At 44.7% G+C, this 25,765-nt stretch overlaps 13 non-coding genes across 13 annotated transcripts; all 13 read right to left on the bottom strand.

Moving 5' to 3' along the window:
- Nucleotides 1–1,937: 1,937 nt before the first annotated feature.
- On the bottom strand, nucleotides 1,938–2,010 carry TRNAV-CAC (transfer RNA valine (anticodon CAC)). Its single transcript has one exon. It is a non-coding gene; the product is annotated as a tRNA-Val (tRNA).
- A 288-nt stretch (nucleotides 2,011–2,298) lies between these two features.
- On the bottom strand, nucleotides 2,299–2,370 carry TRNAP-UGG (transfer RNA proline (anticodon UGG)). The gene has a single exon. It is a non-coding gene; the product is annotated as a tRNA-Pro (tRNA).
- A 2,125-nt stretch (nucleotides 2,371–4,495) lies between these two features.
- TRNAV-CAC (transfer RNA valine (anticodon CAC)) lies at nucleotides 4,496–4,568 on the bottom strand. Its single transcript has one exon. It is a non-coding gene; the product is annotated as a tRNA-Val (tRNA).
- A 288-nt stretch (nucleotides 4,569–4,856) lies between these two features.
- Nucleotides 4,857–4,928, bottom strand: TRNAP-UGG (transfer RNA proline (anticodon UGG)). The gene has a single exon. It is a non-coding gene; the product is annotated as a tRNA-Pro (tRNA).
- Nucleotides 4,929–15,005: 10,077 nt separating this feature from the next.
- TRNAV-CAC (transfer RNA valine (anticodon CAC)) lies at nucleotides 15,006–15,078 on the bottom strand. Its single transcript has one exon. It is a non-coding gene; the product is annotated as a tRNA-Val (tRNA).
- A 288-nt stretch (nucleotides 15,079–15,366) lies between these two features.
- Nucleotides 15,367–15,438, bottom strand: TRNAP-UGG (transfer RNA proline (anticodon UGG)). The gene has a single exon. It is a non-coding gene; the product is annotated as a tRNA-Pro (tRNA).
- Nucleotides 15,439–17,684: 2,246 nt separating this feature from the next.
- Nucleotides 17,685–17,757, bottom strand: TRNAV-CAC (transfer RNA valine (anticodon CAC)). Its single transcript has one exon. It is a non-coding gene; the product is annotated as a tRNA-Val (tRNA).
- Nucleotides 17,758–18,045: 288 nt separating this feature from the next.
- Nucleotides 18,046–18,117, bottom strand: TRNAP-UGG (transfer RNA proline (anticodon UGG)). The gene has a single exon. It is a non-coding gene; the product is annotated as a tRNA-Pro (tRNA).
- Nucleotides 18,118–20,331: 2,214 nt separating this feature from the next.
- On the bottom strand, nucleotides 20,332–20,404 carry TRNAV-CAC (transfer RNA valine (anticodon CAC)). The gene has a single exon. It is a non-coding gene; the product is annotated as a tRNA-Val (tRNA).
- Nucleotides 20,405–20,692: 288 nt separating this feature from the next.
- On the bottom strand, nucleotides 20,693–20,764 carry TRNAP-UGG (transfer RNA proline (anticodon UGG)). The gene has a single exon. It is a non-coding gene; the product is annotated as a tRNA-Pro (tRNA).
- A 2,249-nt stretch (nucleotides 20,765–23,013) lies between these two features.
- Nucleotides 23,014–23,086, bottom strand: TRNAV-CAC (transfer RNA valine (anticodon CAC)). Its single transcript has one exon. It is a non-coding gene; the product is annotated as a tRNA-Val (tRNA).
- A 288-nt stretch (nucleotides 23,087–23,374) lies between these two features.
- On the bottom strand, nucleotides 23,375–23,446 carry TRNAP-UGG (transfer RNA proline (anticodon UGG)). The gene has a single exon. It is a non-coding gene; the product is annotated as a tRNA-Pro (tRNA).
- A 2,155-nt stretch (nucleotides 23,447–25,601) lies between these two features.
- Nucleotides 25,602–25,674, bottom strand: TRNAV-CAC (transfer RNA valine (anticodon CAC)). Its single transcript has one exon. It is a non-coding gene; the product is annotated as a tRNA-Val (tRNA).
- Between the last annotated feature and the right edge of the window lie 91 nt (nucleotides 25,675–25,765).

Raw genomic sequence — 25,765 nt, 5'->3', positions numbered from 1 at the left:
TATTCCCTTTGTGCAAATCGGAATGCCAAGGTGAATAGCTGGGCCACAGATTCTGGCTAATTATCTATCTCTTGAATGCAAGAAGCAATAAAAACTGCCTAATGCAGGACTAAAGCATTCCTTGCATAGCCTCTAACATCATAACATAACTGAGCTGCTGGTAACAAGCTAAGCAATAACTTCCCAAAATGAGAAGTACATGTGCTTATGTGCTTATGTGCTTATCCGCTCAATCAGCGCTCAATCAGGCTCGATCAGGCTCGATCAAGGAAAGGTGGAAAGGGTCCAAATGGCTGTCCCTTCCTTTTTAGGGTGGGTCCTGCTGACTATCATAGGATTCCTCTTAAGAGTGGCCAGGGTCAGAGGAAAAACTTTCAATGCTTCTTAGTGTTCTCTCCAGAAGCAGGCATTTTCTGTGCCTTTAATTTCAGGGTTTTCCCAGCAGTCTCTGTTCTGCCTATGTAAATTAACAAAAGCAGTGCTTATTCCTCACTTGCTCTAATGTCCTTCCTGTCCACAAAGCTCTGCCTAAGTATGCTTTTTTTCTTTTTCAGGGAAATTCTAAATGGTTTCTCTGTCCACTCTGTGGCAGTAGAATGCTGATTATGATGCCATGTTTTGTGGAATCACCAAGGTACAACTACAGAGGAATATATGAGTCTGAAGGACATGGAACTCTTAGCTAACACATCACAATATGTGATGCTTGCCAACCAAGCACTACATTCTGGTGCGCTGATGATCAGAACATTCTGCTCCTAAAGGAAAGAAAATACCGCTTGATTGAAAATAAAGTCTCTATTTATATTAACGCTCTCTCTCTCCCTATATCTATCTATCTATCTATCTATCTATCTATCTATCTATCTATCTATCTATCTATCTATCTATCTATCTATCTATCTATCTATCTATCTATCTATCTATCTATCTATCTATCTATCTATCTATCTATCTATCTATCTATCTATCTATCTATCTATCTATCTATCTATCTATCTATCTATCTATCTATTTATCTATCTATCTATCTATCTATCTATCTATCTATCTATCTATCTATCTTTATATATGGATACATGCATACACCTACTCATAGATATGCCATGCATTTCTTTGGATTTGTTTCAACCTCTTGCCATTTATTTGAGAATCCCTACTTTTCAAGTGACTGCAAATGAAGTCATCTCTGGCACGTTTTGGCTGATGCAAGGTAACCAAAACACAAGACAACTTTTAATAAAAATCATTGGTTTCTTTGTTAACGTGCACTGTCAAACATGGGACTTTCACACGTCAGGTAAATATGATAACCAATACACAACAGAAGCAGATGCAGATTGCTTATCAATGTCGTGATAGAACAGTTGTGATTTGAGTAGTAGAAGCGCCCCTGAATTGATACTTATTATATACAGCCTGTAAGATAGTCAAAAATGCATACTAGGAGAGGAGATGCAAATATAAATGTATTAGAAAAATACATAAAGAGGAGTGATATGCTTTTATTCATGCAAGGCTAGAAAAAATCCCCATACTGTCGAAAGCATTCATACACCACCAAATGGAAATAAACAATTCTGACATTAAACGAAAAGGTGACGATGCATTTGTATCATCACCTTGAGAAGGATCATCTAGGAATTGAGCCCAAGCCTCAGCACTTAAAACCAGAAACACTCCACTAAAATAGGAGGCCTGTTGGTGCCAACAATTCTCAAAGTTAATGCTTGTTCTGGTTGAGCATTGAACCGAATGCAGGGCTCTTTTGAAAGTGAGGTTTGTGAATCAACAGATACATCCACATGCCAATTATGTTATTGTTTTTAAGAGAATTCACTTTCTTGGAACGAGACTGCATGAACCCATCTTCAGGGCCTGGACAATTTCATGCAAAACGGCAACTCTCAACATTGCAGCCAAGACAATATAACTAGTGTTTCTGCCCGGTTTCGAACCGGGGACCTTTCGCGTGTGAGGCGAACGTGATAACCACTACACTACAGAAACAGATACCTACAGGTGATTCTTCTGTGATGAAACTGCTCAAAACAGACTATTCCAAGGGCATCTGGTTTTAGATTTCTTTCATGCAACCTGCCCGACAGCCCTATCTGAACGCTTGTATATGCCTTGCAAGTTCAGCATTTTTGCAAAATGCTTAAAGAGAAATGTTTCCTATTTGCTCAGGCAGGGCAAGGTTAAAAGCATGAGACTCTAGCAAATAATCATCCACTACTGCAAAGAGAAAATTGATATTGGCTTTGAAATGCATACTTCAAAAGAGCACCAATGAAAGGGCTCGTCCGGGATTTGAACCCGGGACCTCTCGCACCCAAAGCAAGAATCATACCCCTAGACCAACGAGCCGTTGAAAGACCCTCACCTCTGAAAAGGTAATACCAGCTCTAAGCCCGCAATGAAGATCATGCTGGGGTCTTTTTCATGCTTGGTCTGTGAATTCACAGGAAATTCAGTGTCAACTTACCCTTTCTCAAACGATAGCACTATCATTTGTAAGTGTCCCCTTTTATTTTTTCTCAGCATTGGACAAGTCTTACAGGAAGTCAGCAGTTATTTATATATTTCTGCATTGGCTAGAGCCTAAAGAGAAAGAATAAAAAGCTGTTCATAACAACATAAGAAACACATTTTGCCTTTTCTCTCAAATACTTATTCCCTTTGTGCAAATCGGAATGCCAAGGTGAATAGCTGGGCCACAGATTCTGGCTAATTATCTATCTCTTGAATGCAAGAAGCAATAAAAACTGCCTAATGCAGGACTAAAGCATTCCTTGCATAGCCTCTAACATCATAACATAACTGAGCTGCTGGTAACAAGCTAAGCAATGCCTTCCCAAAATGAGAAGTACATGTGCTTATGTGCTTATCCGCTCAATCAGCGCTCGATCAGGCTCGATCAGGCGAGATATAGGAAAGGTGGAAAGGGTCCAAATGGCTGTCCCTTCCTTTTTAGGGTGGGTGCTGCTGACTATCATATGATTCCTCTTAAGAGTGGCCAGGGTCAGAGGAAACACTTTCAATGCTTCTTAGTGTTCTCTCCAGAAGCAGGCATTTTCTGTGCCTTTAATTTCAGGCTTTTCCCAGCAGTCTCTGTTCTGCCTATGTAAATTAACAAAAGCAGTGCTTATTCCTCACTTGCTCTAATGTCCTTCCTGTCCACAAAGCTCTGCCTAAGTATGCTTTTTTTCTTTTTCAGGGAAATTCTAAATGGTTTCTCTGTCCACTCTGTGGCAGTAGAATGCTGATTATGATGCCATGTTTTGTGGAATCACCAAGGTACAACTACAGAGGAATATATGAATCTGAAGGACATGGAACTCTTAGCTAACACATCACAATATGTGATGCTTGCCAACCAAGCACTACATTCTGGTGCGCTGATGATCAGAACATTCTGCTCCTAAAGGAAAGAAAATACCGCTTGATTGAAAATAAAGTCTCTGTTTATATTAACGCTCTCTCTCTCCCTATATCTATCTATCTATCTATCTATCTATCTATCTATCTATCTATCTATCTATCTATCTATCTATCTATCTATCTATCTATCTATCTATCTATCTATCTATCTATCTATCTATCTATCTATCTATCTATCTTATATATGGATACATGCATACACCTACTCATAGATATGCCATGCATTTCTTTGGATTTGTTTCAACCTCTTGCCATTTATTTGAGAATCCCTACTTTTCAAGTGACTGCAAATGAAGTCATCTCTGGCACGTTTTGGCTGATGCAAGGTAACCAAAACACAAGACAACTTTTAATAAAAATCATTGGTTTCTTTGTTAACGTGCACTGTCAAACATGGGACTTTCACACGTCAGGTAAATATGATAACCAATACACAACAGAAGCAGATGCAGATTGCTTATCAATGTCGTGATAGAACAGTTGTGATTTGAGTAGTAGAAGCGCCCCTGAATTGATACTTATTATATACAGCCTGTAAGATAGTCAAAAATGCATGCTAGGAGAGGAGATGCAAATATAAATGTATTAGAAAAATACATAAAGAGGAGTGATATGCTTTTATTCATGCAAGGCTAGAAAAAATCCCCATAACTGTCGAAAGCATTCATACACCACCAAATGGAAATAAACAATTCTGACATTAAACGAAAAGGTGACGATGCATTTGTATCATCACCTTGAGAAGGATCATCTAGGAATTGAGCCCAAGCCTCAGCACTTAAAACCAGAAACACTCCACTAAAATAGGAGGCCTGTTGGTGCCAACAATTCTCAAAGTTAATGCTTGTTCTGGTTGAGCATTGAACCGAATGCAGGGCTCTTTTGAAAGTGAGGTTTGTGAATCAACAGATACATCCACATGCCAATTATGTTATTGTTTTTAAGAGAATTCACTTTCTTGGAACGAGACTGCATGAACCCATCTTCAGGGCCTGGACAATTTCATGCAAAACGGCAACAATCAACATTGCAGCCAAGACAATATAACTAGTGTTTCTGCCCGGTTTCGAACCGGGGACCTTTCGCGTGTGAGGCGAACGTGATAACCACTACACTACAGAAACAGATACCTACAGGTGATTCTTCTGTGATGAAACTGCTCAAAACAGACTATTCCAAGGGCATCTGGTTTTAGATTTCTTTCATGCAACCTGCCCGACAGCCCTATCTGAACGCTTGTATATGCCTTGCAAGTTCAGCATTTTTGCAAAATGCTTAAAGAGAAATGTTTCCTATTTGCTCAGGCAGGGCAAGGTTAAAAGCATGAGACTCTAGCAAATAATCATCCACTACTGCAAAGAGAAAATTGATATTGGCTTTGAAATGCATACTTCAAAAGAGCACCAATGAAAGGGCTCGTCCGGGATTTGAACCCGGGACCTCTCGCACCCAAAGCGAGAATCATACCCCTAGACCAACGAGCCGTTGAAAGACCCTCACCTCTGAAAAGGTAATACCAGCTCTAAGCCCGCAATGAAGATCATGCTGGGGTCTTTTTCATGCTTGGTCTGTGAATTCACAGGAAATTCAGTGTCAACTTACCCTTTCTCAAACGATAGCACTATCATTTGTAAGTGTCCCCTTTTATTTTTTCTCAGCATTGGACAAGTCTTACAGGAAGTCAGCAGTTATTTATATATTTCTGCATTGGCTAGAGCCTAAAGAGAAAGAATAAAAAGCTGTTCATAACAACATAAGAAACACATTTTGCCTTTTCTCTCAAATACTTATTCCCTTTGTGCAAATCGGAATGCCAAGGTGAATAGCTGGGCCACAGATTCTGGCTAATTATCTATCTCTTGAATGCAAGAAGCAATAAAAACTGCCTAATGCAGGACTAAAGCATTCCTTGCATAGCCTCTAACATCATAACATAACTGAGCTGCTGGTAACAAGCTAAGCAATGCCTTCCCAAAATGAGAAGTACATGTGCTTATGTGCTTATCCGCTCAATCAGCGCTCGATCAGGCTCGATCAGGCGAGATATAGGAAAGGTGGAAAGGGTCCAAATGGCTGTCCCTTCCTTTTTAGGGTGGGTCCTGCTGACTATCATAGGATTCCTCTTAAGAGTGGCCAGGGTCAGAGGAAACACTTTCAATGCTTCTTAGTGTTCTCTCCAGAAGCAGGCATTTTCTGTGCCTTTAATTTCAGGCTTTTCCCAGCAGTCTCTGTTCTGCCTATGTAAATTAACAAAAGCAGTGCTTATTCCTCACTTGCTCTAATGTCCTTCCTGTCCACAAAGCTCTGCCTAAGTATGCTTTTTTTCTTTTTCAGGGAAATTCTAAATGGTTTCTCTGTCCACTCTGTGGCAGTAGAATGCTGATTATGATGCCATGTTTTGTGGAATCACCAAGGTACAACTACAGAGGAATATATGAGTCTGAAGGACATGGAACTCTTAGCTAACACATCACAATATGTGATGCTTGCCAACCAAGCACTACATTCTGGTGCGCTGATGATCAGAACATTCTGCTCCTAAAGGAAAGAAAATACCGCTTGATTGAAAATAAAGTCTCTGTTTATATTAACGCTCTCTCTCTCCCTATATCTATCTATCTATCTATCTATCTATCTATCTATCTATCTATCTATCTATCTATCTATCTATCTATCTATCTATCTATCTATCTATCTATCTATCTATCTATCTATCTATCTATCTATCTATCTTTATATATGGATACATGCATACACCTACTGTTGGACTTGGCCCGCAGGGCAGGTTCGCCCCTAAACTTTTTGCCTTATGTGTGACCCTGTGTCAGTGATTTTTGGGTCTCTGCGCACTTTTCCCTGTGTCCCAGAGTGAAAGTGCGTGCGTGTAGTATGGCTGGCCTGCCCTCCCATAGGAATGCATGGGGAATGTGTGTGCCCTGGTAGTTCCTGATGTGTGGGGAGTGCAGGCTCGAGTTTAGTATGTATGAACTCGTGAGAGCGAATGCTGCGCAATGGTATGTGCGGCTTGTGTGTGTCTAGAAGGGAAGTGCTACTTCTGGACATTGATGTATGTGTGCAGTGAGGATAGTGGAGCGTGATTGGCTGGAGCTGGCTGGCATGCCAGGCTCCAGGAAGTCTGGATGGGTCTGCCCGGTGGTGAGTGTCAGATCAGCATGAGTGATGTGTGGGAGGAGTAGATCTGTGTCCTGGATGGGCTGGGTTTTCCCCACACAATGCTGGTTCCGCCCCCCTGTGGTGTGTCTAACGACCCTAGCCTCCCCAGTGAATGAAAGGGGTGATTGGGCCATCAAGGGTACTCCCAAGCCAGCTGCAACTGGTTTCCCCCCACCCTGCACCTCCTAACAAAGGAATTCGCTGTATAAAAATGGGGCTGTGTCCCCACAGAAATTGTTCTGCTTTTGGATCCTGCCAGAGGGGGCTGTTGCTGCTGCTGGGGCCAGGAGGACCGCCACTTGGACTGTCTCCCTGCCTGGAGACCCAGTGTGCTGGCGCTGGCCCAGCCTTGCCCCCCTGCCTGCCTCCAGCCCCTGCTGGAGCCCTGTCCTGTCCTCCAGTGCTGGGGAGCACTGAGGACTTCATTGCCTGCAGCCTGAGAGCGCTGCTCTCTGCCCTTCAGCGCTAGGAGCTCTGAGATCGCCTGCCTAGCGCTTGGAACCGCTGGATTTTACCCCCAGCGCCTGGGAGCGCTTTTTGCTGCTGTTTAGCGCTTACGAGCGCTTATTTTTGCCTGCAGCGCTTGGGAGCGCTGTGGTCTGCAGAGGCCGGTGCCCACCCGGCCTCCGATCGCCCCGTGTGGTGGTTGGACGGCGCGGGTGCCACCCCGCTCATTGCCGTATTATTTTGCCCAAGTGCCGATTTGTTGGATTCACGAGGGAGCCCACTCCTCGGATCCTGGGAAGCCGCCTGCCTGCCGAAAACGGGCCGCCGCGCTGCCCGCGACGACCCGGAAGCACTGGGCCGGCTGGCCAATCAGAGTGCGGCCCCAGAAAGGCCGACCGGAAGTCCCGCCTCCCCCGCCGAGCCGCGAGAGAGCCTGCCGAGGCTCCCCGAGAGGAGAGGAGAGCCCCGGGACCAGCGGGAGAGACCCGCCGCCGCTGGAAAGCCCAGCGCCAGACCGGTAGGTGCCTGCAGAGGAGGGGGGGAGCGTCGGGACACCTTGCCGGTGTCCGCCCCGCCCCCTCTCTGTAGCGCGACCTCGCGCCTATGTGTTGTTGGAGCCTGAGGGCTCCGGGGGCATTTCTTTACTTCACGAGCCCTGAGAGGCTCTGAGCGCCCCACAATCACGTCGAGTCCCCAGAGGGGGGACTCCCAAAGAGAGGCGCCCGTGTGTTTCGAGCCTGAGGGCTCAGGGGGCATCTCCCCGTTTTGGAGCCACGAGGTGCCCCGGGGGCACCAGTTGATTTAGAGCCCAGCGTGGCTCTTGGCGAACATCACTGCTTTGGGTCCCCAGAGCGAGGGACCCCACAGCCCGGCGAGGCTGCACCTTTTGTTGCTGGAGCCCTGAGAGGCTCAGCAGCCCCCTTACTTGTGTAAGAGAGCCTGAGAGAGGCTCACCAGTGCCACAGTGGTGGTTCTTTGAGCCCAGAGAGGCTCCAACTTTGCGCTAACTTTCCCTGCTCCAGTTGCCCAGCACTTTGTGGGCAACTGCCACGTTTAGGCCCTGACATTGGGACACCGGGACAGTCACAGGTGGTGACTGGTGAGTTTGGGGAAATTGGTATTTGCTCTGCACCTCTGAATGTATTGATTATGCGTCATGTGCCTTTACACCTCTGAATGTTACGGCATCATGTGTTTTGCTTACACCTCTGAATGGGTAGATTATTCATCATGTGTTCTCTTTGTCCTTTTACACCTCTGAATGTTACGACATCATGTGTGTTGCTTTTGCACCCCTACAGGTAGTGTGACGTGTAGGTGGTTGTTTTCTCCCTAGTACAGGTGGTGCTAGTGAGGCCCTGTTACCAGTAATTACTGGTTATATGCTTTATTACTGAAGGTATTGCTTTATTACTGAAAGTATTGCTGCTAAAAGGGTTGATACCCTTGACAGTGGTTCAAGTGGCCCTGTCCTGTACAAATATCCCTTGTAAATTCCGCCCGTGCCTGTTGGCACAGTGTAACAAGATGTGTGTTTTATCTGATGTTTATTTATTATAATACAAAGGCTATTTTTATATAACCTTGTGTGGAGTTTTCCTTTGTGGTGGGCCTTTAGTTGTTGTTGCTGGGGTGCGTGCGCAAATACTTAACCTACATCGCCTCCAAGTTTAGCCTTGCTGCTCGCGCCACGTTACCTAGAGGGTGAGTAGGGGTTATCTTGGCGTGTAACTCCCTTGCCCTGACTTGGGTGTGGTGGTCTCTGACTGACTTTGGCGAAAGCCCTGGCCAGCCGGGGATCCCATTTCCAACATTGGCGGCAAGCGGTGGGATAAGGATTTGTGTTTGCGTTATACCACAGTAGCGGCTGGCCGCACTTCAAAGCTCTACATTTGTTAGATAACCACATTTTGGGGATTATTGTTTTTGGTGAAATTCCATTGTTTCTTCTCCTGAAGAGTGTCATTTTATAATTGTGTTCAGTACATTTGTCCCCCGCCCTGCTTCCAGAGTTTGGTACCTGTGTCACTTTTGGTCAGGTTGAGAAGTCAGGGGTGGTAGAAACTGCCTTACCGATCCGAGGGGAGGGTGTGTGTGGATGAATGGTGTGTTTCCCTGGACGCATGAGTGAGTTCTTTTTTTAAGGAGAGTGTGGAAGTTTTGGAATTGTGTACTCCTACTTCAGATTGCTAGATCCCTTGTGTTGCACGTGTCTGTGAGCATCCTGTCAAGATGGAATCTCCTTTTAACCTTTGTGGCCTGTTTAAGTACAGTGTGCATGAGTTGGTACGGTTATGTAAGGAGAGAGACATCCCAGTGAGTGAGTCAGACACCCAGTCCAAGCTTAGGGATAACATGATCCTGTGGCAGAAGAGTGACTGGGAGCGTGAGCACAGTGAGAGGGAGAGGGCCCGGACCGCACACCATGAGGGTGGTGGGTCTGAGGGGAGCCCTGAAGAGTCTGATGTGGAGAGTGAGTGTGACAGTGGATGGGCGCCAGCAGAGAGTGAGGACCCCCTAGATAGGGAGTCCCTTGCTGGGTCCAGTGTCAGGTGTAGCACCCCATCCCTTTCCCTGTCCCCAGAGGAGTGGGTGGATAGGAGAGAAGAGAGGGAGCACCAGCTGGCCATGGAGAAGCTCCGGTTAGAGTATGCCAGAGAGATGGCGCAGCTGGGTGTGAATGAGCGGACTGCAGAGGCTGAGAGGGCCTTGGCCAGGGAGAAGATAGCCCTCGAGTGTAGGTTATCCCCTGAGCGCAGTCTTAATTTTCTGGATCCCCCAGGGAGGGTTGAGTCCAGTGGTGGCAGCTATTTAAATCTAAGTCTAGAAAGTCCCAGTTCCCAGAGTATGGTTCCTGTTTCCCCAGAGGAGGAGAACAGGTTGAAGTTCAGGAACCATAGGAAACCGCCTCACCAGAAGTGGGGGTATTTTGTGGATGACTGTTCTGATGCAATGGAGGATTGGCTGGCGGCTAACCCGGACGATGAGAGGGACGGAGTAGTGAGTATGTTCCTCAAAGAGCAGTTGCTCAGTGTTGTGTGTCCAGAGTTGCGCCAGCACCTGCTGAAGTTGAAATGTTTTTGTCCTTGGGACCTTGCAGAGGAAGCAGACCGCTGGGAAAGGGCCAGAGGCTCTGTAGAGTCATTGGTGAGTGACTCCGAAAGTAGTGGGTCAGGGATCTTCCAGCCCAGCGTGGTGGAAGAGGCTCAGTGTAGCCCAGCTAGGTCCCAGTATAGTGAGAAGGGTGTAGGGGCTGACTGCCTGGCTCAGTGGAGCAGGAGTCAGTGGGTGGCTGAGAGCCCCCAGAGGCCCGAAGCCCTGTCTCAGAGCCTGGGTGGTTTCTTGAGGGAACACCAGGTTGGGGACCTAGGCTGTCCTGTTAGCCCATTTGAGGAGGATCTCCTAGTGAGTAGAGGACCTGGAGCGTCTGTAACCAGAGCTCCTGTGGTTCCAGAGGCTGGCAGTACCGCTCCGGTAGGGAGGGTACAGGAGTCCAGCGTGAGGAGTGATTGGGGGATGAGTTTCCCAGTGGATGCACCAGTGGACCAGAGACTAGCCAGGTGGGCTAGATCTTCTTGGAGGGACCCGGGTGGCACCACTTCTGGTCTGGGGGATCGTCACGCACTGTCAGGTGGACAGAGGGCGGGAGATCTGCGCCAGACAGACAGTCACACAACAGATGTGTCATTTGTTAGCCTCAGAGGGATTGTGTGTGAGTCCCAAGAAGTCCTGGAGTGCCAGGCAATTGTTCCACCAAAGGTTTTAGACCGGAGGTTGGATGGCCAGGTTCAGGATCAGCCTGACCTGAAGGGTAGGACGACTGTAACCAGTGTCCTGACCGGTTCTTCCTCCAGAGGAACTTCTCCAGGTGGGAGAGGGCAGACCTCTGGAAGGGGGTGCAGAGGGTGGGAGAGCCCGCCTCTGACCCCGGTGCAACCTGAGGGGTTAAACCCTAGGTTGGAATGGCGTTCTAGGTGTCCCCCTCGCATGGGGAGGAGGAACCCTAAAAGAAGAGGTAAGGGGAGGAGAGCCTTCCCTGAGACTCCTGGTCCACCTGAGGTTGTAGACCCTAGGCTGGAGAACCAGTGGCAGTCTGGCCCTGTCTGGCAGACAGGAAGAGTGGAGAGTGGCTACTATGGGCCTGGGGTTACTACCCCCCACTTCGTGAGTAGGCAGGAACCAGTGGCACCTGGGTGGCCTAGGGCCTGGTCCTGGCCGCAAACAGCTGAGGAGTACCAGTGGGGTAGCCCAGCTGGTCCTTACGGTAGCTTTAGAAGGAACCCTAGGGGTTCACCGTGGCATAGAACAGGAGGGTGTCCCGGCAGTGGCGGGCCTGCGTCCGTGTTCTATCGCCCCAAGCAGGGAAGTCCATCACGGTGGTGATTGTTCTCCCCTGCGTTTTGGCTGGAAGGGGGTTGTGTTGGACTTGGCCCGCAGGGCAGGTTCGCCCCTAAGCTTTTTGCCTTATGTGTGACCCTGTGTCAGTGATTTTTGGGTCTCTGCGCACTTTTCCCTGTGTCCCAGAGTGAAAGTGCGTGCGTGTAGTATGGCTGGCCTGCCCTCCCATAGGAATGCATGGGGAATGTGTGTGCCCTGGTAGTTCCTGATGTGTGGGGAGTGCAGGCTCGAGTTTAGTATGTATGAACTCGTGAGAGCGAATGCTGCGCAATGGTATGTGCGGCTTGTGTGTGTCTAGAAGGGAAGTGCTACTTCTGGACATTGATGTATGTGTGCAGTGAGGATAGTGGAGCGTGATTGGCTGGAGCTGGCTGGCATGCCAGGCTCCAGGAAGTCTGGATGGGTCTGCCCGGTGGTGAGTGTGAGATCAGCATGAGTGATGTGTGGGAGGAGTAGATCTGTGTCCTGGATGGGCTGGGTTTTCCCCACACAATGCTGGTTCCGCCCCCCTGTGGTGTGTCTAACGACCCTAGCCTCCCCAGTGAATGAAAGGGGTGATTGGGCCATCAAGGGTACTCCCAAGCCAGCTGCAACTGGTTTCCCCCCACCCTGCACCTCCTAACAAAGGAATTCGCTGTATAAAAATGGGGCTGTGTCCCCACAGAAATTGTTCTGCTTTTGGATCCTGCCAGAGGGGGCTGTTGCTGCTGCTGGGGCCAGGAGGACCGCCACTTGGACTGTCTCCCTGCCTGGAGACCCAGTGTGCTGGCGCTGGCCCAGCCTTGCCCCCCTGCCTGCCTCCAGCCCCTGCTGGAGCCCTGTCCTGTCCTCCAGTGCTGGGGAGCACTGAGGACTTCATTGCCTGCAGCCTGAGAGCGCTGCTCTCTGCCCTTCAGCGCTAGGAGCTCTGAGATCGCCTGCCTAGCGCTTGGAACCGCTGGATTTTACCCCCAGCGCCTGGGAGCGCTTTTTGCTGCTGTTTAGCGCTTACGAGCGCTTATTTTTGCCTGCAGCGCTTGGGAGCGCTGTGGTCTGCAGAGGCCGGTGCCCACCCGGCCTCCGATCGCCCCGTGTGGTGGTTGGACGGCGCGGGTGCCACCCCGCTCATTGCCGTATTATTTTGCCCAAGTGCCGATTTGTTGGATTCACGAGGGAGCCCACTCCTCGGATCCTGGGAAGCCGCCTGCCTGCCGAAAACGGGCCGCCGCGCTGCCCGCAACGACCCGGAAGCACTGGGCCGGCTGGCCAATCAGAGTGCGGCCCCAGAAAGGCCGACCGGAAGTCCCGCCTCCCCCGCCGAGCCGCGAGAGAGCCTGCCGAGGCTCCCCGAGAGGAGAGGAGAGCCCCGGGACCAGCGGGAGAGACCCGCCGCCGCTGGAAAGCCCAGCGCCAGACCGGTAGGTGCCTGCAGAGGAGGGGGGGAGCGTCGGGACACCTTGCCGGTGTCCGCCCCGCCCCCTCTCTGTAGCGCGACCTCGCGCCTATGTGTTGTTGGAGCCTGAGGGCTCCGGGGGCATTTCTTTACTTCACGAGCCCTGAGAGGCTCTGAGCGCCCCACAATCACGTCGAGTCCCCAGAGGGGGGACTCCCAAAGAGAGGCGCCCGTGTGTTTCGAGCCTGAGGGCTCAGGGGGCATCTCCCCGTTTTGGAGCCACGAGGTGCCCCGGGGGCACCAGTTGATTTAGAGCCCAGCGTGGCTCTTGGCGAACATCACTGCTTTGGGTCCCCAGACCGAGGGACCCCACAGCCCGGCGAGGCTGCACCTTTTGTTGCTGGAGCCCTGAGAGGCTCAGCAGCCCCCTTACTTGTGTAAGAGAGCCTGAGAGAGGCTCACCAGTGCCACAGTGGTGGTTCTTTGAGCCCAGAGAGGCTCCAACTTTGCGCTAACTTTCCCTGCTCCAGTTGCCCAGCACTTTGTGGGCAACTGCCACGTTTAGGCCCTGACATTGGGACACCGGGACAGTCACAGGTGGTGACTGGTGAGTTTGGGGAAATTGGTATTTGCTCTGCACCTCTGAATGTATTGATTATGCGTCATGTGCCTTTACACCTCTGAATGTTACGGCATCATGTGTTTTGCTTACACCTCTGAATGGGTAGATTATTCATCATGTGTTCTCTTTGTCCTTTTACACCTCTGAATGTTACGACATCATGTGTGTTGCTTTTGCACCCCTACAGGTAGTGTGACGTGTAGGTGGTTGTTTTCTCCCTAGTACAGGTGGTGCTAGTGAGGCCCTGTTACCAGTAATTACTGGTTATATGCTTTATTACTGAAGGTATTGCTTTATTACTGAAAGTATTGCTGCTAAAAGGGTTGATACCCTTGACAGTGGTTCAAGTGGCCCTGTCCTGTACAAATATCCCTTGTAAATTCCGCCCGTGCCTGTTGGCACAGTGTAACAAGATGTGTGTTTTATCTGATGTTTATTTATTATAATACAAAGGCTATTTTTATATAACCTTGTGTGGAGTTTTCCTTTGTGGTGGGCCTTTAGTTGTTGTTGCTGGGGTGCGTGCGCAAATACTTAACCTACATCGCCTCCAAGTTTAGCCTTGCTGCTCGCGCCACGTTACCTAGAGGGTGAGTAGGGGTTATCTTGGCGTGTAACTCCCTTGCCCTGACTTGGGTGTGGTGGTCTCTGACTGACTTTGGCGAAAGCCCTGGCCAGCCGGGGATCCCATTTCCAACACCTACTCATAGATATGCCATGCATTTCTTTGGATTTGTTTCAACCTCTTGCCATTTATTTGAGAATCCCTACTTTTCAAGTGACTGCAAATGAAGTCATCTCTGGCACGTTTTGGCTGATGCAAGGTAACCAAAACACAAGACAACTTTTAATAAAAATCATTGGTTTCTTTGTTAACGTGCACTGTCAAACATGGGACTTTCACACGTCAGGTAAATATGATAACCAATACACAACAGAAGCAGATGCAGATTGCTTATCAATGTCGTGATAGAACAGTTGTGATTTGAGTAGTAGAAGCGCCCCTGAATTGATACTTATTATATACAGCCTGTAAGATAGTCAAAAATGCATGCTAGGAGAGGAGATGCAAATATAAATGTATTAGAAAAATACATAAAGAGGAGTGATATGCTTTTATTCATGCAAGGCTAGAAAAAATCCCCATACTGTCGAAAGCATTCATACACCACCAAATGGAAATAAACAATTCTGACATTAAACGAAAAGGTGACGATGCATTTGTATCATCACCTTGAGAAGGATCATCTAGGAATTGAGCCCAAGCCTCAGCACTTAAAACCAGAAACACTCCACTAAAATAGGAGGCCTGTTGGTGCCAACAATTCTCAAAGTTAATGCTTGTTCTGGTTGAGCATTGAACCGAATGCAGGGCTCTTTTGAAAGTGAGGTTTGTGAATCAACAGATACATCCACATGCCAATTATGTTATTGTTTTTAAGAGAATTCACTTTCTTGGAACGAGACTGCATGAACCCATCTTCAGGGCCTGGACAATTTCATGCAAAACGGCAACTCTCAACATTGCAGCCAAGACAATATAACTAGTGTTTCTGCCCGGTTTCGAACCGGGGACCTTTCGCGTGTGAGGCGAACGTGATAACCACTACACTACAGAAACAGATACCTACAGGTGATTCTTCTGTGATGAAACTGCTCAAAACAGACTATTCCAAGGGCATCTGGTTTTAGATTTCTTTCATGCAACCTGCCCGACAGCCCTATCTGAACGCTTGTATATGCCTTGCAAGTTCAGCATTTTTGCAAAATGCTTAAAGAGAAATGTTTCCTATTTGCTCAGGCAGGGCAAGGTTAAAAGCATGAGACTCTAGCAAATAATCATCCACTACTGCAAAGAGAAAATTGATATTGGCTTTGAAATGCATACTTCAAAAGAGCACCAATGAAAGGGCTCGTCCGGGATTTGAACCCGGGACCTCTCGCACCCAAAGCGAGAATCATACCCCTAGACCAACGAGCCGTTGAAAGACCCTCACCTCTGAAAAGGTAATACCAGCTCTAAGCCCGCAATGAAGATCATGCTGGGGTCTTTTTCATGCTTGGTCTGTGAATTCACAGGAAATTCAGTGTCAACTTACCCTTTTTCAAACGATAGCACTATCATTTGTAAGTGTCCCCTTTTATTTTTTCTCAGCATTGGACAAGTCTTACAGGAAGTCAGCAGTTATTTATATATTTCTGCATTGGCTAGAGCCTAAAGAGAAAGAATAAAAAGCTGTTCATAACAACATAAGAAACACATTTTGCCTTTTCTCTCAAATACTTATTCCCTTTGTGCAAATCGGAATGCCAAGGTGAATAGCTGGGCCACAGATTCTGGCTAATTATCTATCTCTTGAATGCAAGAAGCAATAAAAACTGCCTAATGCAGGACTAAAGCATTCCTTGCATAGCCTCTAACATCATAACATAACTGAGCTGCTGGTAACAAGCTAAGCAATGCCTTCCCAAAATGAGAAGTACATGTGCTTATGTGCTTATCCGCTCAATCAGCGCTCGATCAGGCTCGATCAGGCGAGATATAGGAAAGGTGGAAAGGGTCCAAATGGCTGTCCCTTCCTTTTTAGGGTGGGTCCTGCTGACTATCATAGGATTCCTCTTAAGAGTGGCCAGGGTCAGAGGAAACACTTTCAATGCTTCTTAGTGTTCTCTCCAGAAGCAGGCATTTTCTGTGCCTTTAATTTCAGGCTTTTCCCAGCAGTCTCTGTTCTGCCTATGTAAATTAACAAAAGCAGTGCTTATTCCTCACTTGCTCTAATGTCCTTCCTGTCCACAAAGCTCTGCCTAAGTATGCTTTTTTTCTTTTTCAGGGAAATTCTAAATGGTTTCTCTGACTCTGTGGCAGTAGAATGCTGATTATGATGCCATGTTTTGTGGAATCACCAAGGTACAACTACAGAGGAATATATGAGTCTGAAGGACATGGAACTCTTAGCTAACACATCACAATATGTGATGCTTGCCAACCAAGCACTACATTCTGGTGCGCTGATGATCAGAACATTCTGCTCCTAAAGGAAAGAAAATACCGCTTGATTGAAAATAAAGTCTCTGTTTATATTAACGCTCTCTCTCTCCCTATATCTATCTATCTATCTATCTATCTATCTATCTATCTATCTATCTATCTATCTATCTATCTATCTATCTATCTATCTATCTATCTATCTATCTATCTATCTATCTATCTATCTATCTATCTATCTATCTATCTATCTATCTATCTATCTATCTATCTATCTATCTATCTATCTATCTATCTATCTATCTATCTATCTATCTATTTATCTATCTATCTATCTATCTATCTATCTATCTATCTATCTATCTATCTTTATATATGGATACATGCATACACCTACTCATAGATATGCCATGCATTTCTTTGGATTTGTTTCAACCTCTTGCCATTTATTTGAGAATCCCTACTTTTCAAGTGACTGCAAATGAAGTCATCTCTGGCACGTTTTGGCTGATGCAAGGTAACCAAAACACAAGACAACTTTTAATAAAAATCATTGGTTTCTTTGTTAACGTGCACTGTCAAACATGGGACTTTCACACGTCAGGTAAATATGATAACCAATACACAACAGAAGCAGATGCAGATTGCTTATCAATGTCGTGATAGAACAGTTGTGATTTGAGTAGTAGAAGCGCCCCTGAATTGATACTTATTATATACAGCCTGTAAGATAGTCAAAAATGCATGCTAGGAGAGGAGATGCAAATATAAATGTATTAGAAAAATACATAAAGAGGAGTGATATGCTTTTATTCATGCAAGGCTAGAAAAAATCCCCATACTGTCGAAAGCATTCATACACCACCAAATGGAAATAAACAATTCTGACATTAAACGAAAAGGTGACGATGCATTTGTATCATCACCTTGAGAAGGATCATCTAGGAATTGAGCCCAAGCCTCAGCACTTAAAACCAGAAACACTCCACTAAAATAGGAGGCCTGTTGGTGCCAACAATTCTCAAAGTTAATGCTTGTTCTGGTTGAGCATTGAACCGAATGCAGGGCTCTTTTGAAAGTGAGGTTTGTGAATCAACAGATACATCCACATGCCAATTATGTTATTGTTTTTAAGAGAATTCACTTTCTTGGAACGAGACTGCATGAACCCATCTTCAGGGCCTGGACAATTTCATGCAAAACGGCAACTCTCAACATTGCAGCCAAGACAATATAACTAGTGTTTCTGCCCGGTTTCGAACCGGGGACCTTTCGCGTGTGAGGCGAACGTGATAACCACTACACTACAGAAACAGATACCTACAGGTGATTCTTCTGTGATGAAACTGCTCAAAACAGACTATTCCAAGGGCATCTGGTTTTAGATTTCTTTCATGCAACCTGCCCGACAGCCCTATCTGAACGCTTGTATATGCCTTGCAAGTTCAGCATTTTTGCAAAATGCTTAAAGAGAAATGTTTCCTATTTGCTCAGGCAGGGCAAGGTTAAAAGCATGAGACTCTAGCAAATAATCATCCACTACTGCAAAGAGAAAATTGATATTGGCTTTGAAATGCATACTTCAAAAGAGCACCAATGAAAGGGCTCGTCCGGGATTTGAACCCGGGACCTCTCGCACCCAAAGCGAGAATCATACCCCTAGACCAACGAGCCGTTGAAAGACCCTCACCTCTGAAAAGGTAATACCAGCTCTAAGCCCGCAATGAAGATCATGCTGGGGTCTTTTTCATGCTTGGTCTGTGAATTCACAGGAAATTCAGTGTCAACTTACCCTTTCTCAAACGATAGCACTATCATTTGTAAGTGTCCCCTTTTAGTTTTTTCTCAGCATTGGACAAGTCTTACAGGAAGTCAGCAGTTATTTATATATTTCTGCATTGGCTAGAGCCTAAAGAGAAAGAATAAAAAGCTGTTCATAACAACATAAGAAACACATTTTGCCTTTTCTCTCAAATACTTATTCCCTTTGTGCAAATCGGAATGCCAAGGTGAATAGCTGGGCCACAGATTCTGGCTAATTATCTATCTCTTGAATGCAAGAAGCAATAAAAACTGCCTAATGCAGGACTAAAGCATTCCTTGCATAGCCTCTAACATCATAACATAACTGAGCTGCTGGTAACAAGCTAAGCAATGCCTTCCCAAAATGAGAAGTACATGTGCTTATGTGCTTATCCGCTCAATCAGCGCTCAATCAGGCTCGATCAGGCTCGATCAAGGAAAGGTGGAAAGGGTCCAAATGGCTGTCCCTTCCTTTTTAGGGTGGGTCCTGCTGACTATCATAGGATTCCTCTTAAGAGTGGCCAGGGTCAGAGGAAAAACTTTCAATGCTTCTTAGTGTTCTCTCCAGAAGCAGGCATTTTCTGTGCCTTTAATTTCAGGGTTTTCCCAGCAGTCTCTGTTCTGCCTATGTAAATTAACAAAAGCAGTGCTTATTCCTCACTTGCTCTAATGTCCTTCCTGTCCACAAAGCTCTGCCTAAGTATGCTTTTTTTCTTTTTCAGGGAAATTCTAAATGGTTTCTCTGTCCACTCTGTGGCAGTAGAATGCTGATTATGATGCCATGTTTTGTGGAATCACCAAGGTACAACTACAGAGGAATATATGAGTCTGAAGGACATGGAACTCTTAGCTAACACATCACAATATGTGATGCTTGCCAACCAAGCACTACATTCTGGTGCGCTGATGATCAGAACATTCTGCTCCTAAAGGAAAGAAAATACCGCTTGATTGAAAATAAAGTCTCTGTTTATATTAACGCTCTCTCTCTCCCTATATCTATCTATCTATCTATCTATCTATCTATCTATCTATCTATCTATCTATCTATCTATCTATCTATCTATCTATCTATCTATCTATCTATCTATCTATCTATCTATCTATCTATCTATCTATCTATCTATCTATCTATCTATCTATCTATCTATCTATTTATCTATCTATCTATCTATCTATCTATCTATCTATCTATCTATCTATCTATCTATCTTTATATATGGATACATGCATACACCTACTCATAGATATGCCATGCATTTCTTTGGATTTGTTTCAACCTCTTGCCATTTATTTGAGAATCCCTACTTTTCAAGTGACTGCAAATGAAGTCATCTCTGGCACGTTTTGGCTGATGCAAGGTAACCAAAACACAAGACAACTTTTAATAAAAATCATTGGTTTCTTTGTTAACGTGCACTGTCAAACATGGGACTTTCACACGTCAGGTAAATATGCTAACCAATACACAACAGAAGCAGATGCAGATTGCTTATCAATGTCGTGATAGAACAGTTGTGATTTGAGTAGTAGAAGCGCCCCTGAATTGATACTTATTATATACAGCCTGTAAGATAGTCAAAAATGCATGCTAGGAGAGGAGATGCAAATATAAATGTATTAGAAAAATACATAAAGAGGAGTGATATGCTTTTATTCATGCAAGGCTAGAAAAAATCCCCATACTGTCGAAAGCATTCATACACCACCAAATGGAAATAAACAATTCTGACATTAAACGAAAAGGTGACGATGCATTTGTATCATCACCTTGAGAAGGATCATCTAGGAATTGAGCCCAAGCCTCAGCACTTAAAACCAGAAACACTCCACTAAAATAGGAGGCCTGTTGGTGCCAACAATTCTCAAAGTTAATGCTTGTTCTGGTTGAGCATTGAACCGAATGCAGGGCTCTTTTGAAAGTGAGGTTTGTGAATCAACAGATACATCCACATGCCAATTATGTTATTGTTTTTAAGAGAATTCACTTTCTTGGAACGAGACTGCATGAACCCATCTTCAGGGCCTGGACAATTTCATGCAAAACGGCAACTCTCAACATTGCAGCCAAGACAATATAACTAGTGTTTCTGCCCGGTTTCGAACCGGGGACCTTTCGCGTGTGAGGCGAACGTGATAACCACTACACTACAGAAACAGATACCTACAGGTGATTCTTCTGTGATGAAACTGCTCAAAACAGACTATTCCAAGGGCATCTGGTTTTAGATTTCTTTCATGCAACCTGCCCGACAGCCCTATCTGAACGCTTGTATATGCCTTGCAAGTTCAGCATTTTTGCAAAATGCTTAAAGAGAAATGTTTCCTATTTGCTCAGGCAGGGCAAGGTTAAAAGCATGAGACTCTAGCAAATAATCATCCACTACTGCAAAGAGAAAATTGATATTGGCTTTGAAATGCATACTTCAAAAGAGCACCAATGAAAGGGCTCGTCCGGGATTTGAACCCGGGACCTCTCGCACCCAAAGCGAGAATCATACCCCTAGACCAACGAGCCGTTGAAAGACCCTCACCTCTGAAAAGGTAATACCAGCTCTAAGCCCGCAATGAAGATCATGCTGGGGTCTTTTTCATGCTTGGTCTGTGAATTCACAGGAAATTCAGTGTCAACTTACCCTTTCTCAAACGATAGCACTATCATTTGTAAGTGTCCCCTTTTATTTTTTCTCAGCATTGGACAAGTCTTACAGGAAGTCAGCAGTTATTTATATATTTCTGCATTGGCTAGAGCCTAAAGAGAAAGAATAAAAAGCTGTTCATAACAACATAAGAAACACATTTTGCCTTTTCTCTCAAATACTTATTCCCTTTGTGCAAATCGGAATGCCAAGGTGAATAGCTGGGCCACAGATTCTGTCTAATTATCTATCTCTTGAATGCAAGAAGCAATAAAAACTGCCTAATGCAGGACTAAAGCATTCCTTGCATAGCCTCTAACATCATAACATAACTGAGCTGCTGGTAACAAGCTAAGCAATGCCTTCCCAAAATGAGAAGTACATGTGCTTATGTGCTTATCCGCTCAATCAGCGCTCAATCAGGCTCGATCAGGCTCGATCAAGGAAAGGTGGAAAGGGTCCAAATGGCTGTCCCTTCCTTTTTAGGGTGGGTCCTGCTGACTATCATAGGATTCCTCTTAAGAGTGGCCAGGGTCAGAGGAAAAACTTTCAATGCTTCTTAGTGTTCTCTCCAGAAGCAGGCATTTTCTGTGCCTTTAATTTCAGGGTTTTCCCAGCAGTCTCTGTTCTGCCTATGTAAATTAACAAAAGCAGTGCTTATTCCTCACTTGCTCTAATGTCCTTCCTGTCCACAAAGCTCTGCCTAAGTATGCTTTTTTTCTTTTTCAGGGAAATTCTAAATGGTTTCTCTGTCCACTCTGTGGCAGTAGAATGCTGATTATGATGCCATGTTTTGTGGAATCACCAAGGTACAACTACAGAGGAATATATGAGTCTGAAGGACATGGAACTCTTAGCTAACACATCACAATATGTGATGCTTGCCAACAAAGCACTACATTCTGGTGCGCTGATGATCAGAACATTCTGCTCCTAAAGGAAAGAAAATACCGCTTGATTGAAAATAAAGTCTCTGTTTATATTAACGCTCTCTCTCTCCCTATATCTATCTATCTATCTATCTATCTATCTATCTATCTATCTATCTATCTATCTATCTATCTATCTATCTATCTATCTATCTATCTATCTATCTATCTATCTATCTATCTATCTATCTATCTATCTATCTATCTATCTATCTATCTATCTATCTATCTATCTATCTATCTATCTATCTATCTATCTATCTATCTATCTATTTATCTATCTATCTATCTATCTATCTATCTATCTATCTATCTATCTATCTATCTTTATATATGGATACATGCATACACCTACTCATAGATATGCCATGCATTTCTTTGGATTTGTTTCAACCTCTTGCCATTTATTTGAGAATCCCTACTTTTCAAGTGACTGCAAATGAAGTCATCTCTGGCACGTTTTGGCTGATGCAAGGTAACCAAAACACAAGACAACTTTTAATAAAAATCATTGGTTTCTTTGTTAACGTGCACTGTCAAACATGGGACTTTCACACGTCAGGTAAATATGATAACCAATACACAACAGAAGCAGATGCAGATTGCTTATCAATGTCGTGATAGAACAGTTGTGATTTGAGTAGTAGAAGCGCCCCTGAATTGATACTTATTATATACAGCCTGTAAGATAGTCAAAAATGCATGCTAGGAGAGGAGATGCAAATATAAATGTATTAGAAAAATACATAAAGAGGAGTGATATGCTTTTATTCATGCAAGGCTAGAAAAAATCCCCATACTGTCGAAAGCATTCATACACCACCAAATGGAAATAAACAATTCTGACATTAAACGAAAAGGTGACGATGCATTTGTATCATCACCTTGAGAAGGATCATCTAGGAATTGAGCCCAAGCCTCAGCACTTAAAACCAGAAACACTCCACTAAAATAGGAGGCCTGTTGGTGCCAACAATTCTCAAAGTTAATGCTTGTTCTGGTTGAGCATTGAACCGAATGCAGGGCTCTTTTGAAAGTGAGGTTTGTGAATCAACAGATACATCCACATGCCAATTATGTTATTGTTTTTAAGAGAATTCACTTTCTTGGAACGAGACTGCATGAACCCATCTTCAGGGCCTGGACAATTTCATGCAAAACGGCTACTCTCAACATTGCAGCCAAGACAATATAACTAGTGTTTCTGCCCGGTTTCGAACCGGGGACCTTTCGCGTGTGAGGCGAACGTGATAACCACTACACTACAGAAACAGATACCTACAGGTGATTCTTCTGTGATGAAACTGCTCAAAACAGACTATTCCAAGGGCATCTGGTTTTATATTTCTTTCATGCAACCTGCCCGACAGCCCTATCTGAACGCTTGTATATGCCTTGCAAGTTCAGCATTTTTGCAAAATGCTTAAAGAGAAATGTTTCCTATTTGCTCAGGCAGGGCAAGGTTAAAAGCATGAGACTCTAGCAAATAATCATCCACTACTGCAAAGAGAAAATTGATATTGGCTTTGAAATGCATACTTCAAAAGAGCACCAATGAAAGGGCTCGTCCGGGATTTGAACCCGGGACCTCTCGCACCCAAAGCGAGAATCATACCCCTAGACCAACGAGCCGTTGAAAGACCCTCACCTCTGAAAAGGTAATACCAGCTCTAAGCCCGCAATGAAGATCATGCTGGGGTCTTTTTCATGCTTGGTCTGTGAATTCACAGGAAATTCAGTGTCAACTTACCCTTTCTCAAACGATAGCACTATCATTTGTAAGTGTCCCCTTTTATTTTTTCTCAGCATTGGACAAGTCTTACAGGAAGTCAGCAGTTATTTATATATTTCTGCATTGGCTAAAGCCTAAAGAGAAAGAATAAAAAGCTGTTCATAACAACATAAGAAACACATTTTGCCTTTTCTCTCAAATACTTATTCCCTTTGTGCAAATCGGAATGCCAAGGTGAATAGCTGGGCCACAGATTCTGGCTAATTATCTATCTCTTGAATGCAAGAAGCAATAAAAACTGCCTAATGCAGGACTAAAGCATTCCTTGCATAGCCTCTAACATCATAACATAACTGAGCTGCTGGTAACAAGCTAAGCAATGCCTTCCCAAAATAAGAAGTACATGTGCTTATGTGCTTATCCGCTCAATCAGCGCTCAATCAATCAGGCTCGATCAGGCTCGATCAGGCTCGATCAAGGAAAGGTGGAAAGGGTCCAAATGGCTGTCCCTTCCTTTTTAGGGTGGGTCCTGCTGACTATCATAGGATTCCTCTTAAGAGTGGCCAGGGTCAGAGGAAAAACTTTCAATGCTTCTTAGTGTTCTCTCCAGAAGCAGGCATTTTCTGTGCCTTTAATTTCAGGCTTTTCCCAGCAGTCTCTGTTCTGCCTATGTAAATTAACAAAAGCAGTGCTTATTGCTCACTTGCTCTAATGTCCTTCCTGTCCACAAAGCTCTGCCTAAGTATGCTTTTTTTCTTTTTCAGGGAAATTCTAAATGGTTTCTCTGTCCACTCTGTGGCAGTAGAATGCTGATTATGATGCCATGTTTTGTGGAATCACCAAGGTACAACTACAGAGGAATATATGAGTCTGAAGGACATGGAACTCTTAGCTAACACATCACAATATGTGATGCTTGCCAACCAAGCACTACATTCTGGTGCGCTGATGATCAGAACATTCTGCTCCTAAAGGAAAGAAAATACCGCTTGATTGAAAATAAAGTCTCTGTTTATATTAACGCTCTCTCTCTCCCTATATCTATCTATCTATCTATCTATCTATCTATCTATCTATCTATCTATCTATCTATCTATCTATCTATCTATCTATCTATCTATCTATCTATCTATCTATCTATCTATCTATCTATATCTCTATCTATCTATCTATCTATCTATCTTTATATATGGATACATGCATACACCTACTCATAGATATGCCATGCATTTCTTTGGATTTGTTTCAACCTCTTGCCATTTATTTGAGAATCCCTACTTTTCAAGTGACTGCAAATGAAGTCATCTCTGGCACGTTTTGGCTGATGCAAGGTAACCAAAACACAAGACAACTTTTAATAAAAATCATTGGTTTCTTTGTTAACGTGCACTGTCAAACATGGGACTTTCACACGTCAGGTAAATATGATAACCAATACACAACAGAAGCAGATGCAGATTGCTTATCAATGTCGTGATAGAACAGTTGTGATTTGAGTAGTAGAAGCGCCCCTGAATTGATACTTATTATATACAGCCTGTAAGATAGTCAAAAATGCATGCTAGGAGAGGAGATGCAAATATAAATGTATTAGAAAAATACATAAAGAGGAGTGATATGCTTTTATTCATGCAAGGCTAGAAAAAATCCCCATACTGTCGAAAGCATTCATACACCACCAAATGGAAATAAACAATTCTGACATTAAACGAAAAGGTGACGATGCATTTGTATCATCACCTTGAGAAGGATCATCTAGGAATTGAGCCCAAGCCTCAGCACTTAAAACCAAAAACACTCCACTAAAATAGGAGGCCTGTTGGTGCCAACAATTCTCAAAGTTAATGCTTGTTCTGGTTGAGCATTGAACCGAATGCAGGGCTCTTTTGAAAGTGAGGTCTGTGAATCAACAGATACATCCACATGCCAATTATGTTATTGTTTTTAAGAGAATTCACTTTCTTGGAACAAGACTGCATGAACCCACCTTCAGGGCCTGGACAATTTCATGCAAAACGGCAACTCTCAACATTGCAGCCAAGACAATATAACTAGTGTATCTGCCCGGTTTCGAACCGGGGACCTTTCGCGTGTGAGGCGAACGTGATAACCACTACACTACAGAAACAGATACCTACAGGTGATTCTTCTGTGATGAAACTGCTCAAAACAGACTATTCCAAGGGCATCTGGTTTTAGATTTCTTTCATGCAACCTGC

This window comes from Lissotriton helveticus, chromosome 8 (genome assembly GCF_964261635.1).
Source record: "Lissotriton helveticus chromosome 8, aLisHel1.1, whole genome shotgun sequence".
Classification (NCBI taxonomy): Eukaryota; Metazoa; Chordata; class Amphibia; order Caudata; family Salamandridae; genus Lissotriton; species Lissotriton helveticus.
This window is presented reverse-complemented; position numbering and strand designations above follow the sequence as displayed.